Genomic DNA, 13,347 nt, shown 5'->3' on the forward strand with positions numbered 1-13,347 from the left:
TATAGCCGTAGCCAATGCAGCCACAGCCATAGCCACAGCAGCCTTAGCCATAGCCATAGCCATACCAGCCATAGCGAGAGCCACAGCAGCCGTAGCCATAGCCACAGCAGTCATAGCCATAGCGATAGCCATAGAAGCCATAGCCATAAAAGGCATAGCCATGGCAGCCATAGCCATAGCCATAGCAGTCATAGCCATGGCCATAGTAGCCATTGCCATAGCCATTGCAGCCATAGCCATAGCCATAGCCATAGCAGCCATAGCCATAGCCATAGCAGACATAGCCATAGCCATAGCGATATCCGTAGCAGCCATAGCCATAGCCGTAGCAGCCATAACCATTGCAGCCATAGCCATAGCCGTAGCAGCCATAGCCATAGCAGCCATAGCCATAGCCATAGCAGCGACAGCCATACCCATAGCCATAGCAGCCATAGCCATAACCATAGCCATAGCAGCCATAGCCATAGTAATAGCCATAGTAGCCATAGCAGCCATAGCCATAGCCTTAGAAGCCATAGCCATAGCAACCATAGCCATAGCCATAGCCATAGCAGCCATAGCCATAGCAGCCATAGCCATAGCCATAGCAGCCATAGCCATAGCAGCCATAGCCATAGCCATAGCAATCATTGCCATAGCCATAGCAGCCGTAGCCATAGCCATAGCCATAGCAGCCATAGCCATAGCAGCCATAGCCATAGCAGACATAGACATAGCCATAGCAGCCATAGCCATAGCCATAGCAGCCATAGCCATTGCAGCCATAGCCATAGCCGTAGCAGCCATAGCCATAGCAGCCATAGCCATAGCCATAGCAGCAACAGCCATAGCCATAGCCATAGCCATAGCAGCAACAGCCATAGCCATAGCCATAGCAGCCATAGCCATAACCATAGCCATAGCAGCCATAGCCATAGTAATAGCCATAGTAGCCATAGCCATAGCAGCCATAGCCATAGCCATAGCCATAGCAGTCATCGCGGTAGCCGTAGCAGCCATAGCCAAAGCCATAGCAGACATAGCCATAGCCATAGCAGCCATAGCCATGGCCATACCAGACATAGCCGCAGCCATAGCAGCCATATCCATAGCCATAGCCATAGCAGCCATAGCCATAGCCATAGCAGCCATAGTAGACATAGCCAAAGCCACAGCAGCCATAGCCATAGCCATAGCAGTCGTAGCCATAGCCGTAGCAGCCATATCCATAGCCATAGCCATAGCAGCCATAACCATAGCCAAAGCAGCCATAGCCATTGCAGCCGCAGCCATAGCCATAGCCATAGCAGCCATAGCCAAGCCATAGCAGCCTTAGCCATAGACATAGCCATAGAAGCCATAGCCATAGCCATAGCAGTCATAGCCGTAGCGATAGCCATAAAAGCCATAGCCATAGCAGCCGCAGCCATAGCCATAGCCATAGCAGCCATAGCCAAGCCATAGCCATATCAGCCATAACCATAGCCATAGCAGCCATAGCCATAGCCATAGCAGCCATAGCCATGGTCATAGCCATAGCAGCCATAGCTGTAGCCATGGCGGTAGCCATAGCAGCCATAGCCATAGCCATAGCAGCCATAACCATAGCAGCCATAGCCATTGCCATAGCCATAGCATACATAGCCATAGCAGCCATAGCCATAGCCATAGCAGCCATAGCCATAGCCATAGCCATAGCAGCCATAACCATAGCCATAGCAGACATAGCCGAAGCCATAGCCATAGCCATAGCAGCCATAGCCATAGCCATTGCCATATCAGCCATTGCCATAGCCACAGCAGCCATAGCCATAGCCATAGCCATAGCAGCCATACCCACAGCCATAGCAGCCATAGCCATAGCCATAGCAGTCATAGCCATGGCCATAGTAGCCATTGCCATAGCCATAGCAGCCATAGCCATAGCCATAGCAGCCAAAGCCATTGCCATAGCAGCCATACCCATAGCCATAGCCATAGCAGCCATAACCATAGCCATAGCAGACATAGCCGAAGCCATAGCCATAGCCATAGCAGCCATAGCCATAGCCATTGCCATATCAGCCATTGCCATAGCCACAGCAGCCATACCCATACCCATAGCCATTGCAGCCATAGCCATAGTCTTAGCCATCATAGCTATTTCTATAGCAGCCATAGCGATACCCACAGCCATAGCAGCCATAGACATAGACATAGCCACAGCAGCCAATCCAGCTATAGCCATAGCCAAAGCAGCCAGAGCCACAGCCATAGCAGCCATAGACATAGCCATAGCCACAGCAGCCAATGCAGCTATAGCCGTAGCCAATGCAGCCACAGCCATAGCCACAGCAGCCTTAGCCATAGCCATAGCCATAGCAGCCATAGCGAGAGCCACAGCAGCCGTAGCCATAGCCACAGCAGTCATAGCCATAGCGATAGCCATAGAAGCCATAGCCATAAAAGGCATAGCCATGGCAGCCATAGCCATAGCCATAGCAGTCATAGCCATGGCCATAGTAGCCATTGCCATAGCCATTGCAGCCATAGCCATAGCCATAGCCATAGCAGCCATAGCCATAGCCATAGCAGACATAGCCATAGCCATAGCGATATCCATAGCAGCCATAGCCATAGCCATAGCAGCCATAGCCATTGCAGCCATAGCCATAGCCGTAGCAGCCATAGCCATAGCAGCCATAGCCATAGCCATAGCAGCGACAGCCATACCCATAGCCATAGCAGCCATAGCCATAACCATAGCCATAGCAGCCATAGCCATAGTAATAGCCATAGTAGCCATAGCAGCCATAGCCATAGCAGCCAGTGCCATAGCCATAGCAGCCATAGCCATAGCCATAGCCATAGCAGCCGTAGCCATAGCCATAGCAGCCATAGTAGACATAGCCAAAGCCACAGCAGCCATAGCCATAGCCATAGCAGTCGTAGCCATAGCCGTAGCAGCCATATCCATAGCCTTAGCCATAGCAGCCATAACCATAGCCAAAGCAGCCATAGCCATTGCAGCCGCAGCCATAGCCATAGCCATAGCAGCCATAGCCAAGCCATAGCAGCCTTAGCCATAGACATAGCCATAGAAGCCATAGCCATAGCCATAGCAGTCATAGCCGTAGCGATAGCCATAAAAGCCATAGCCATAGCAGCCGCAGCCATAGCCATAGCCATAGCAGCCATAGCCAAGCCATAGCCATATCAGCCATAACCATAGCCATAGCAGCCATAGCCATAGCCATAGCAGCCATAGCCATGGTCATAGCCATAGCAGCCATAGCTGTAGCCATGGCGGTAGCCAGAGCAGCCATAGCCATAGCCATAGCAGCCTTAACCATAGCAGCCATAGCCATTGCCATAGCCATAGCATACATAGCCATAGCAGCCATAGCCATAGCCATAGCAGCCAAAGCCATTGCCATAGCAGCCATACCCATAGCCATAGCCATAGCAGCCATAACCATAGCCATAGCAGACATAGCCGAAGCCATAGCCATAGCCATAGCAGCCATAGCCATAACCATTGCCATATCAGCCATTGCCATAGCCACAGCAGCCATACCCATAGCCATAGCCATTGCAGCCATAGCCATAGTCTTAGCCATCATAGCTATTTCTATAGCAGCCATAGCGATACCCACAGCCATAGCAGCCATAGACATAGACATAGCCACAGCAGCCAATCCAGCTATAGCCATAGCCAAAGCAGCCAGAGCCACAGCCATAGCAGCCATAGACATAGCCATAGCCACAGCAGCCAATGCAGCTATAGCCGTAGCCAATGCAGCCACAGCCATAGCCACAGCGGCCTTAGCCATAGCCATAGCCATAGCAGCCATACCGAGAGCCACAGCAGCCGTAGCCATAGCCACAGCAGTCATAGCCATAGCGATAGCCATAGAAGCCATAGTCATAAAAGGCATAGCCATGGCAGCCATAGCCATAGCCATAGCAGTCATAGCCATGGCCATAGTAGCCATTGCCATAGCCATTGCAGCCATAGCCATAGCCATAGCCATAGCAGCCATAGCCATAGCCATAGCAGACATAGCCATAGCCATAGCGATATCCATAGCAGCCATAGGCATGGCCATAGCAGCCATAGCCATAACCATAGCCATAGCAGCCATAGCCATAGCCATTGCAGCCATAGACATTTTCATACCCATAGCAGCCATAGCAGTAGCCATAGCGATAGCCATAGCAGCCATAGGCATAGCCATAGCAGCCATGGCCACAGTCATAGCATACATAGCCATAGCAGCCATAGCCATAGCCATAGCAGCCATAGCCATAGCAGCCATAGCCATAGCAGCAATGGCCATAGCAGCCATAGCCATAGCCATGGCAGCCAAAGCCATAGCCATAGCCATAGTAGCCATAGCAGCCATAGCCATAGCAGCCATAGCCATAGCCATTGCCATAGAAGCCATAGCCATAGCAGCCATGGCCATTGCCATAGCCATAGCAGCCATAGCCATAGCCATAGCCATAGCAGCTATAGCCATAGCCAAACCAGTCACCGCCATAGTCATAGCACGCGTAGCCATTGTCATGGCGGCTATAGCCATAGCCATAGCAGCCATAGCCATAGCAGACGCAGCGATAGCCATAGCCATAGCAGACGTAGACATAGCCATAGCAGCCATAGCCATAGCAATAGCCATAGCAGCCAGAGCCATAGCTATAGCCATAGCAGTCCTCGCGGTAGCCGTAGCAGCCATAGCCAAAGCCATAGCAGCCATAGCCATAGCCATAGCAGCCATAGCCATAGCCATAGCAGACATAGCCATGGCCATACCAGACATAGCCGTAGCCATAGAAGCCATATCCATAGCCATAGCAATAGCAGCCATAGCCATAGCCATAGCAGCCATAGTAGCCATAGCCAAAGCCACAGCAGCCATAGCCATAGCCATAGCAGTCATAGCCATAGCCATAGCAGCCATATCCAAAGCCATAGCCATAGCAGCCATAACCATAGCCAAAGCAGCCATAGCCATTGCAGCCGCAGCCATAGCCATAGCCATAGCAGCCATTGCCTTAGACATGGTGGCCCTAGCAGCCATAGCCGTAGCCATAGCCATTGCCATAGCAGCCATAGCAATAGCCACAGCAGCCATGGCCATGGCCATACCAGCCATAGCCTTAGCCATAGCCATATCAGCACTAGCCACAGCCACAGCAGCCATAGCAATAGCCATAGCCATAGCAGCTATAGCCATAGCCATAGCCGCCATAGATATTTCCATAGCAGACATAGCCATAGCCACAGCCATAGCAGCCATAGACATAGCCATAGCCATAGCAGCCAATGCAGCTATAGCCATAGCGATATCGGCCATAGTTATTTCCATAGAAGCCATAGTCATAACCACAGCCATAGCAGCCATAGACATAGCCATAGCCACAGCAGCCAATGCAGCTATAGCCATAGCCATAGCAGCCATAGCCAAGCCATAGCAGCCATAGCCAATCCATAGCAGCCTTAGCCATAGACATAGCCATATAAGCCATATCCACAGCCATAGCCATAGCAGATAGACGCAATAGCCATTGCAACCACAACCATAGCCATAGCAGCCACAGCCATAGCCATAGCAGACATAGCCATTGCCATACCCATAGCAGCCATAGCCATAGCAATAGCCATAGCAGTCATAGCCATAGCGATAGCCATAAAAGCCATAGCCATAGAAGCCATAGCCATAGCAGCCATAGCCGTAGCCATAGCCATAGCAGCCATAGCCATAGCAGCCATAGCCATAGCCATAGCAGCCATAGCCATAGCAGCCATAGCCATAGCCATAGCAGCCATTGCCATAGCCATAGCAGCCATAGCCATAGCCATAGCCATAGCAGCCATAGCCATAGCCATAGCTGCCACATCTACTTCCATAGCAGCCATAGCCATAGCCGGAGCCATAGCAGCCATAGACATAGCCATAGCCACAGCAGCCAATGCAGCTATAGCCATAGCCAATGCAGCCATAGCCATAGCAGCCATAGACATAGCCATAGCAGCCGTATCCATAGCCATAGTAGCCATAGCAGCCGTATCCATAGCCATAGTAGCCATAGTCATTGCCATAGCAGCCATAGTAGACATAGCCATAGCCATACCAGACATAGCCATAGCCATAGCAGCCATAGCCATAGCCATAGCAGCCATAGCCATAGTCATTGCCATAGCAGCCATCGTAGACATAGCCATAGCCATACCAGACATAGCCATAGCCGTAGCAGCCATAGCCAAAGCCATAGCAGCCATAGCCATAGCCATAGCAGCCGTAGCCATGGCCATACCAGACATAGCCGTAGCCATAGCAGCCATATCCGTATCCATAGCCATAGCAGCCATAGCCATAGCCATAGCAGCCATAGTAGCCATAGCCAAAGCCACAGCAGCCATAGCCACAGCCATAGCAGCCGTAGCCATGGCCATACCAGACATAGCCGTAGCCATAGCAGCCATATCCGTATCCATAGCCATAGCAGCCATAGCCATAGCCATAGCAGCCATATCCATAGCCATAACCATTGCAGACATAGCCATAGCCATAGCCAGAGCAGCCGCATCCATAGCCATAGTAGCAATAGCCATAGCACTAACAGCCATAGTGGCAATAGCCAAAGCCACAGCAGCCATAGCCATAGCCATAGCAGCCATAGCCATAGCCAGAGCAGCCATAGCCATAGCCATAGCAGCAGTAACCACAGCCATAGCAGCCATAGCCATAGCCACAGCAGCCATAGCCATAGCAGCCACAGCCATTGTCATAGCGATAGCAGCCAGAGCAATAGCAGCCATAGCCATAGCACGAGCAGCCATAGCCATAGCAGCCATAGCCATAGCCATAGCAGTCAAAGCCAGAGCCACAGCCATAGCAGCCATAGACATAGCCACAGCCATAGCAGCCATAGACATTGACATAGCCACAGCAGACAATGCAGCTATAGCCATAGACAAAGCAGCCAGAGCCGCAGCCATAGCAGCCATAGACATAGCCATAGCCACAGCAGCGAATGCAGCTATAGCCATAGCCAATGCAGCTATAGCCATAGCCACAGCAGCCAATGCAGCTATAGCCATATCCAAAGCAGCCATAGCAATAGCCATAGCAGCCTTAGCCATAGACATAGCCATAGAAGCCATAGCCATAGCCATAGCAGCTATAGCCATAACCATAGCCATAGCAGCCATAGCCATAGCCATAGCCATATCAGCCATAGCAACAGCCACAGCAGCCATAGCCATAGCCATAGCAATAGCAGCCATAGACATAGCCACAGCTACAGCAGCCAATGCAGCTAAAGCCATAGCCAAAGCAGCCATAGCCATAGCGATAGCCATGGCAGCCATAGCCATAGCCATAGCAGACATAGCCATAGCCATAGCCAGAGCAGCCGTATCCATAGCCATAGTAGCCATAGCCATAGCAATAACAGCCATAGTAGCCATAGCCAAAGCCAGAGCAGCCATAGCCATAGCCATAGCAGACATAGCCATAGCCAGAGCAGCCATAGACATAGCCATAGAAGCCGTAACCACAGCCATAGCAGCCATAGCCACAGCCACAGCAGCCACAGCCATAGCAGCCATAGCCATTGCCATAGCCATTGCAGCCAGAGCAATAGCAGCCATAGCCATAGCCCTAGAAGCCATAGCTATAGCAGCCATAGCCATAGCCATAGCAGTCATAGCCATGGCCATAGTAGCCATTGCCATAGCCATAGCAGCCATACACGTAGCCATAGACATATCAGCAATAGCCACAGCCACAGCAGCCATAGCCATAGCCATAGCCATAGCAGCTATAGCCATAGCCATAGACGCCATAGATATTTCCATAGCAGCCATAGCCATAGCCACAGCCATAGCAGCCATAGACATAGCCATAGCCATAGCAGCCAATGCAGCTATAGGCATAGCGATATCCGCCATAGTTATTTCCATAGAAGCCATAGTCATAACCACAGCCATAGCAGCCATAGACATAGCCATAGCCACAGCAGCCAATGCAGCTATAGCCATAGCCATAGCAGCCATAGCCAAGCCATAGCAGCCATAGCCAAGCCATAGCAGCCTTAGCCATAGACATAGCCATAGCAGCCATAACCATAGCCAAAGCAGCCATAGCCATTGCAGCCGCAGCCATAGCCATAGCCATAGCAGCCATTGCCTTAGCCATGGTGGCCCTAGCAGCCATAGCCGTAGCCATAGCCATTGCCATAGCAGCCATAGCAATAGCCACAGCAGCCATGGCCATGGCCATACCAGCCATAGCCTTAGCCATAGCCATATCAGCAATAGCCACAGCCACAGCAGCCATTGCAATAGCCATAGCCATAGCAGCTATAGCCATAGCCATAGCCGCCATAGATATTTCCATAGCAGACATAGCCATAGCCACAGCCATAGCAGCCATAGACATAGCCATAGCCATAGCAGCCAATGCAGCTATAGCCATAGCGATATCCGCCATAGTTATTTCCATAGAAGCCATAGTCATAACCACAGCCATAGCAGCCATAGACATAGCCATAGCCACAGCAGCCAATGCAGCTATAGCCATAGCCATAGCAGCCATAGCCAAGCCATAGCAGCCATAGCCAAGCCATAGCAGCCTTAGCCATAGACATAGCCATAGCAGCCATAACCATAGCCAAAGCAGCCATAGCCATAGCAGCCATACCCATAGCCATAGCCACATCAGCCATAGCCAAAGCCATAGCAGCCATAGCCATAGCTATAGCCATAGCAGCCATAGCCATTGCCATACCTGCCGTAGCTATATCCATAGCACGCATAGTCATAGCCATAGCTGCCATAGCTATATCCATAGCAGCCATAGCCAGAGCCACAGCCATAGCAGCCATAGACATAGCCATAGCCACAGCAACCAATGCAGCTATAGCCCTGGCGAAAGCAGCCATAGCCATAGCCATAGCAGCCATAGCCATAGCAGCCGCAGCTATAGCCATAGCCAAAGCACCCATAGCCATAGCCATGGCAGCCATAGCCATAGCCATAGCCAGAGCAGCCGTATCCATAGCCATAGTAGCCATAGCCATAGCAATAACAGCCATAGTAGCCATAGCCAAAGCCAGAGCAGCCATAGCCATAGCCATAGCAGACATAGCCATAGCCAAAGCAGCCATAGACATAGCCATAGAAGCCGTAACCACAGCCATAGCAGCCATAGCCATAGCCACAGCAGCCACAGCCATAGCAGCCATAGCCATTGCCATAGCCATTGCAGCCAGAGCAATAGCAGCCATAGCCATAGCCCTAGAAGCCATAGCTATAGCAGCCACAGCCATAGCCATAGCAGTCATAGCCATGGCCATAGTAGCCATTGCCATAGCCATAGCAGCCGTACACGTAGCCATAGACATATCAGCAATAGCCACAGCCACAGCAGCCATAGCCATAGCCATAGCCATAGCAGCTATAGCCATAGCCATAGACGCCATAGATATTTCCATAGCAGCCATAGCCATAGCCACAGCCATAGCAGCCATAGACATAGCCAAGGCCATAGCAGCCAATGCAGCTATAGGCATAGCGATATCCGCCATAGTTATTTCCATAGAAGCCATAGTCATAACCACAGCCATAGCAGCCATAGACATAGCCATAGCCACAGCAGCCAATGCAGCTATAGCCATAGCCATAGCAGCCTTAGCCATAGACATAGCCATAGAAGCCATATCCACAGCCATAGCCATAGCAGATAGACGCAATAGCCATTGCAACCACAACCATAGCCTTAGCAGCCACAGCCATAGCCATAGCAGACATAGCCATTGCCATAGCCATAGCAGCCATAGCCATAGCATTAGCCATAGCAGTCATAGCCATAGCGAAAGCCATAAAAGCCATAGCCATAGAAGCCATAGACATAGCAGCCATTGCCATAGCCATAGCAGCCATAGCCATAGCCATAGCCATAGCAGCCAGAGCCATAGCCATAGCTGCCATAGCTACTTCCTTAGCAGCCATAGCCGTAGCCACAGCCATAGCAGCCATAGACATAGCCATAGCCACAGCAGCCAATGCAGCTATAGCCCTGGCCAAAGCAGCCATAGCCATAGCCATAGCACCATTGCCATAGCAGCCGCAGCTATAGCCATAACCAAAGCACCCATAGCCATAGCCATAGCAGCCATAGCCATAGCCATAGCAGCCATAGATATTTTCATAGCAATAGCAGCCATAGCAGTATCCATAGCGATAGCCATAGCAGCCATAGGCATAGCCATAGCAGCCATGGCCATAGCCATAGCATATATAGCCATAGCAGCCATAGCCATAGCCATAGCAACCATAGCCATAGCAGCCATAGGCATAGCAGCAATGGCCATAGCAGCCATAGCCATAGACACAGCAGCCAAAGCCATAGCCATAGCCATAGTAGCCATAGCAGCCATAGCCATAGCAGCCATAGCCATAGCCATAGCCATAGAAGACATAGCCACAGCAGCCATAGCCGTTGCCATAGCCATAGCAGCAATAGCCATAGCCATAGCCATAGCAGCTATAGCCATAGCCAAACCAGTCACGGCCATAGCCATAGCACGCATAGCCATTGTCATGGCGGCCATAGCCATAGCCATAGCAGACATACCTATAGCAGACGCAGCGATAGCCATAGCCATTGCAGACGTAGACATAGCCATAGCAGCCATAGAGGCGGCCATAGAACCTATAGCCACAGCCACAGTAATAGCCATAGCAGCCGTATCCATAGCCATAGTAGCCATAGCCATAGAAGCCATAGCCATAGCCATAGCCATAGCAGACATAACCATAGCCATAGCCATAGCAGCCATAGCCATAGGCATAGCCATAGCAGTCGTCGCGGTAGCCGTAGCAGCCATAGCCATGGCCATACCAGACATAGCCGTAGCCATTGCAGCCATATCCATAGCCATAGCCATAGCAGCCATAGCCATAGACATAGCAGCCATAGCCAAAGCCATAGCAGCCATAGCCTTAGCCATAGCCATATCAGCAATAGCCACAGCCACAGCAGCCATAGCCATAGCCATAGCCATAGCAGCTATAGCCATAGCCATAGCCGCCATAGATATTTCCATAGCAGCCATAGCCATAGCCACAGCCATAGCAGCCATAGACATAGCCATAGCCATAGCAGCCAATGCAGCTATAGCCGTAGCGATATCCGCCATAGTTATTTCCATACAAGCCATAGCCATAACCACAGCCATAGCAGCCATAGACATAGCCATAGCCACAGCAGCCAATGTAGCTATAGCCATAGCCATAGCAGCCATAGCCATAGCCATAGCAAACATAGCCGTAGCCATAGCCATAGCCATAGCAGCCATAGCCATAGCCATAGTCATATCAGCCATAGCAACAGCCACAGCAGCCATAGCCATAGCCATAGTCATATCAGCCATAGCAACAGCCACAGCAGCCATAGCCATAGCCATAGCAATAGCAGCCATAGACATAGCCACAGCTACAGCAGCCAATGCAGCTAAAGCCATAGCCAAAGCAGCCATAGCCATAGCGATAGCCATAGAAGCCATAGCCACAAAAGGCATAGCCATGGCAGCCATAGCCATAGCCATAGCAGACATAGCCATAGCCATAGCCATAGCCATAGCAGACATAGCCATAGCCATAGCCAGAGCAGCCGTATCCATAGCCATAGTAGCCATAGCCATAGCAATAACAGCCATAGTAGCCATAGCCAAAGCCAGAGCAGCCATAGCCATAGCCATAGCAAACATAGCCATAGCCAGAGCAGCCATAGACATAGCCATAGAAGCCGTAACCACAGTCATAGCAGCCATAGCCATAGCCACAGCAGCCACAGCCATAGCAGCCATAGCCATTGCCATAGCCATTGCAGCCAGAGCAATAGCAGCCATAGCCATAGCCCTAGAAGCCATAGCTATAGCAGCCATAGCCATAGCCATAGCAGTCATAGCCATGGCCATAGTAGCCATTGCCATAGCCATAGCAGCCATATACGTAGCCATAGACATATCAGCCATAGCCAAAGCCATAGCAGCCATAGCCATAGCCATAGCAGCCATAGCCATAGCCATAGCGATATCCATAGCAGCCATAGGCATGGCCACAGCAGCCATAGCCATAACCATAGCCATAGCAGCCATAGCCATAGCAGCAATAGCCGTAGCAGCCATAGCCATAGCCATAGCAGCCGCAACCATAGCAGCCATAACCATTGCCATAGCCATAGCATACATAGCCATAGCAGCCATAGCCATAGCCATAGCAGCCATAGCCATAGCAGCCATGGCCATAGCCACAGCAGCTATAGCCATACCCATAGCCATAGCAGCCATAGCCATAGCCATAGCAGTCATAGCCATGGCCATAGTAGCCATTGCCATAGCCATTGCAGCCATAGCCAGGGCCATAGCCACAGCAGCTATAGCCATACCCACAGCCATAGCAGCCATAGCCATAGCCATAGCAGTCATAGCCATGGCCATAGTAGCCATTGCCATAGCCATAGCAGCCATGGCCATAGCCATAGCAGCCAAAGCCATAGCCATAGCAGCCGTACCCATAGCCATAGACATAGCAGCCATAACCATAGCCATAGCAGACATAGCCGAAGCCATAGCCATAGCCATAGCAGCCATAGCCATAGCCATTGCCATATCAGCCATTGCCATAGCCACAACAGCCATACGCATAGCCATAGCCATTGCAGCCATAGCCATAGCCTTAGCCGCCATAGCTATTTCTATAGCAGCCATAGCGATAACCACAGCCATAGCAGCCATAGACATAGACATAGCCACAGCAGCCAATCCAGCTATAGCCATAGCCAAAGCAGCCAGAGCAACAGCCATAGCAGCCGTAGACATAGCCACAGCAGTCTTAGCCATAGTCATAGCCATAGCAGCCATAGCGAGAGCCACAGCATCCGTAGCCATAGCCACAGCAGTCATAGCCATAGCGATAGCCATAGAATCCATAGCCATAAAGGGCATAGCCATAGCAGCCGTATCCATAGCTATAGCAGCTGTAGCCATTGCAATAGCCATAGAAGCCATACCCATAAAAGGCACAGCCATGGCAGCCATAGCCATAGCCATAGCAGTCATAGCCATGGCCATAGTAGCCATTGCCATAGCCATTGCAGCCATTACCATAGCCATAGCCACAGCAGCCATAGCCATAGCCACAGCAGCCATAGCCATAACCATAGCCATAGCAGCCATAGCCATAGCCATAGCCATAGAAGCCATAGCCATAGCAGCCATAGCCATTGCCATAGCCATAGCAGCCATAGCCATAGCCATAGCCATAGCAGCTATTGCCATAGCCAAACCAGTCACGGCCATAGCAATAGCACG

Source organism: Calliopsis andreniformis, unplaced genomic scaffold, assembly GCF_051401765.1.
Source record: "Calliopsis andreniformis isolate RMS-2024a unplaced genomic scaffold, iyCalAndr_principal scaffold0047, whole genome shotgun sequence".
NCBI classification, from domain to species: domain Eukaryota; kingdom Metazoa; phylum Arthropoda; class Insecta; order Hymenoptera; family Andrenidae; genus Calliopsis; species Calliopsis andreniformis.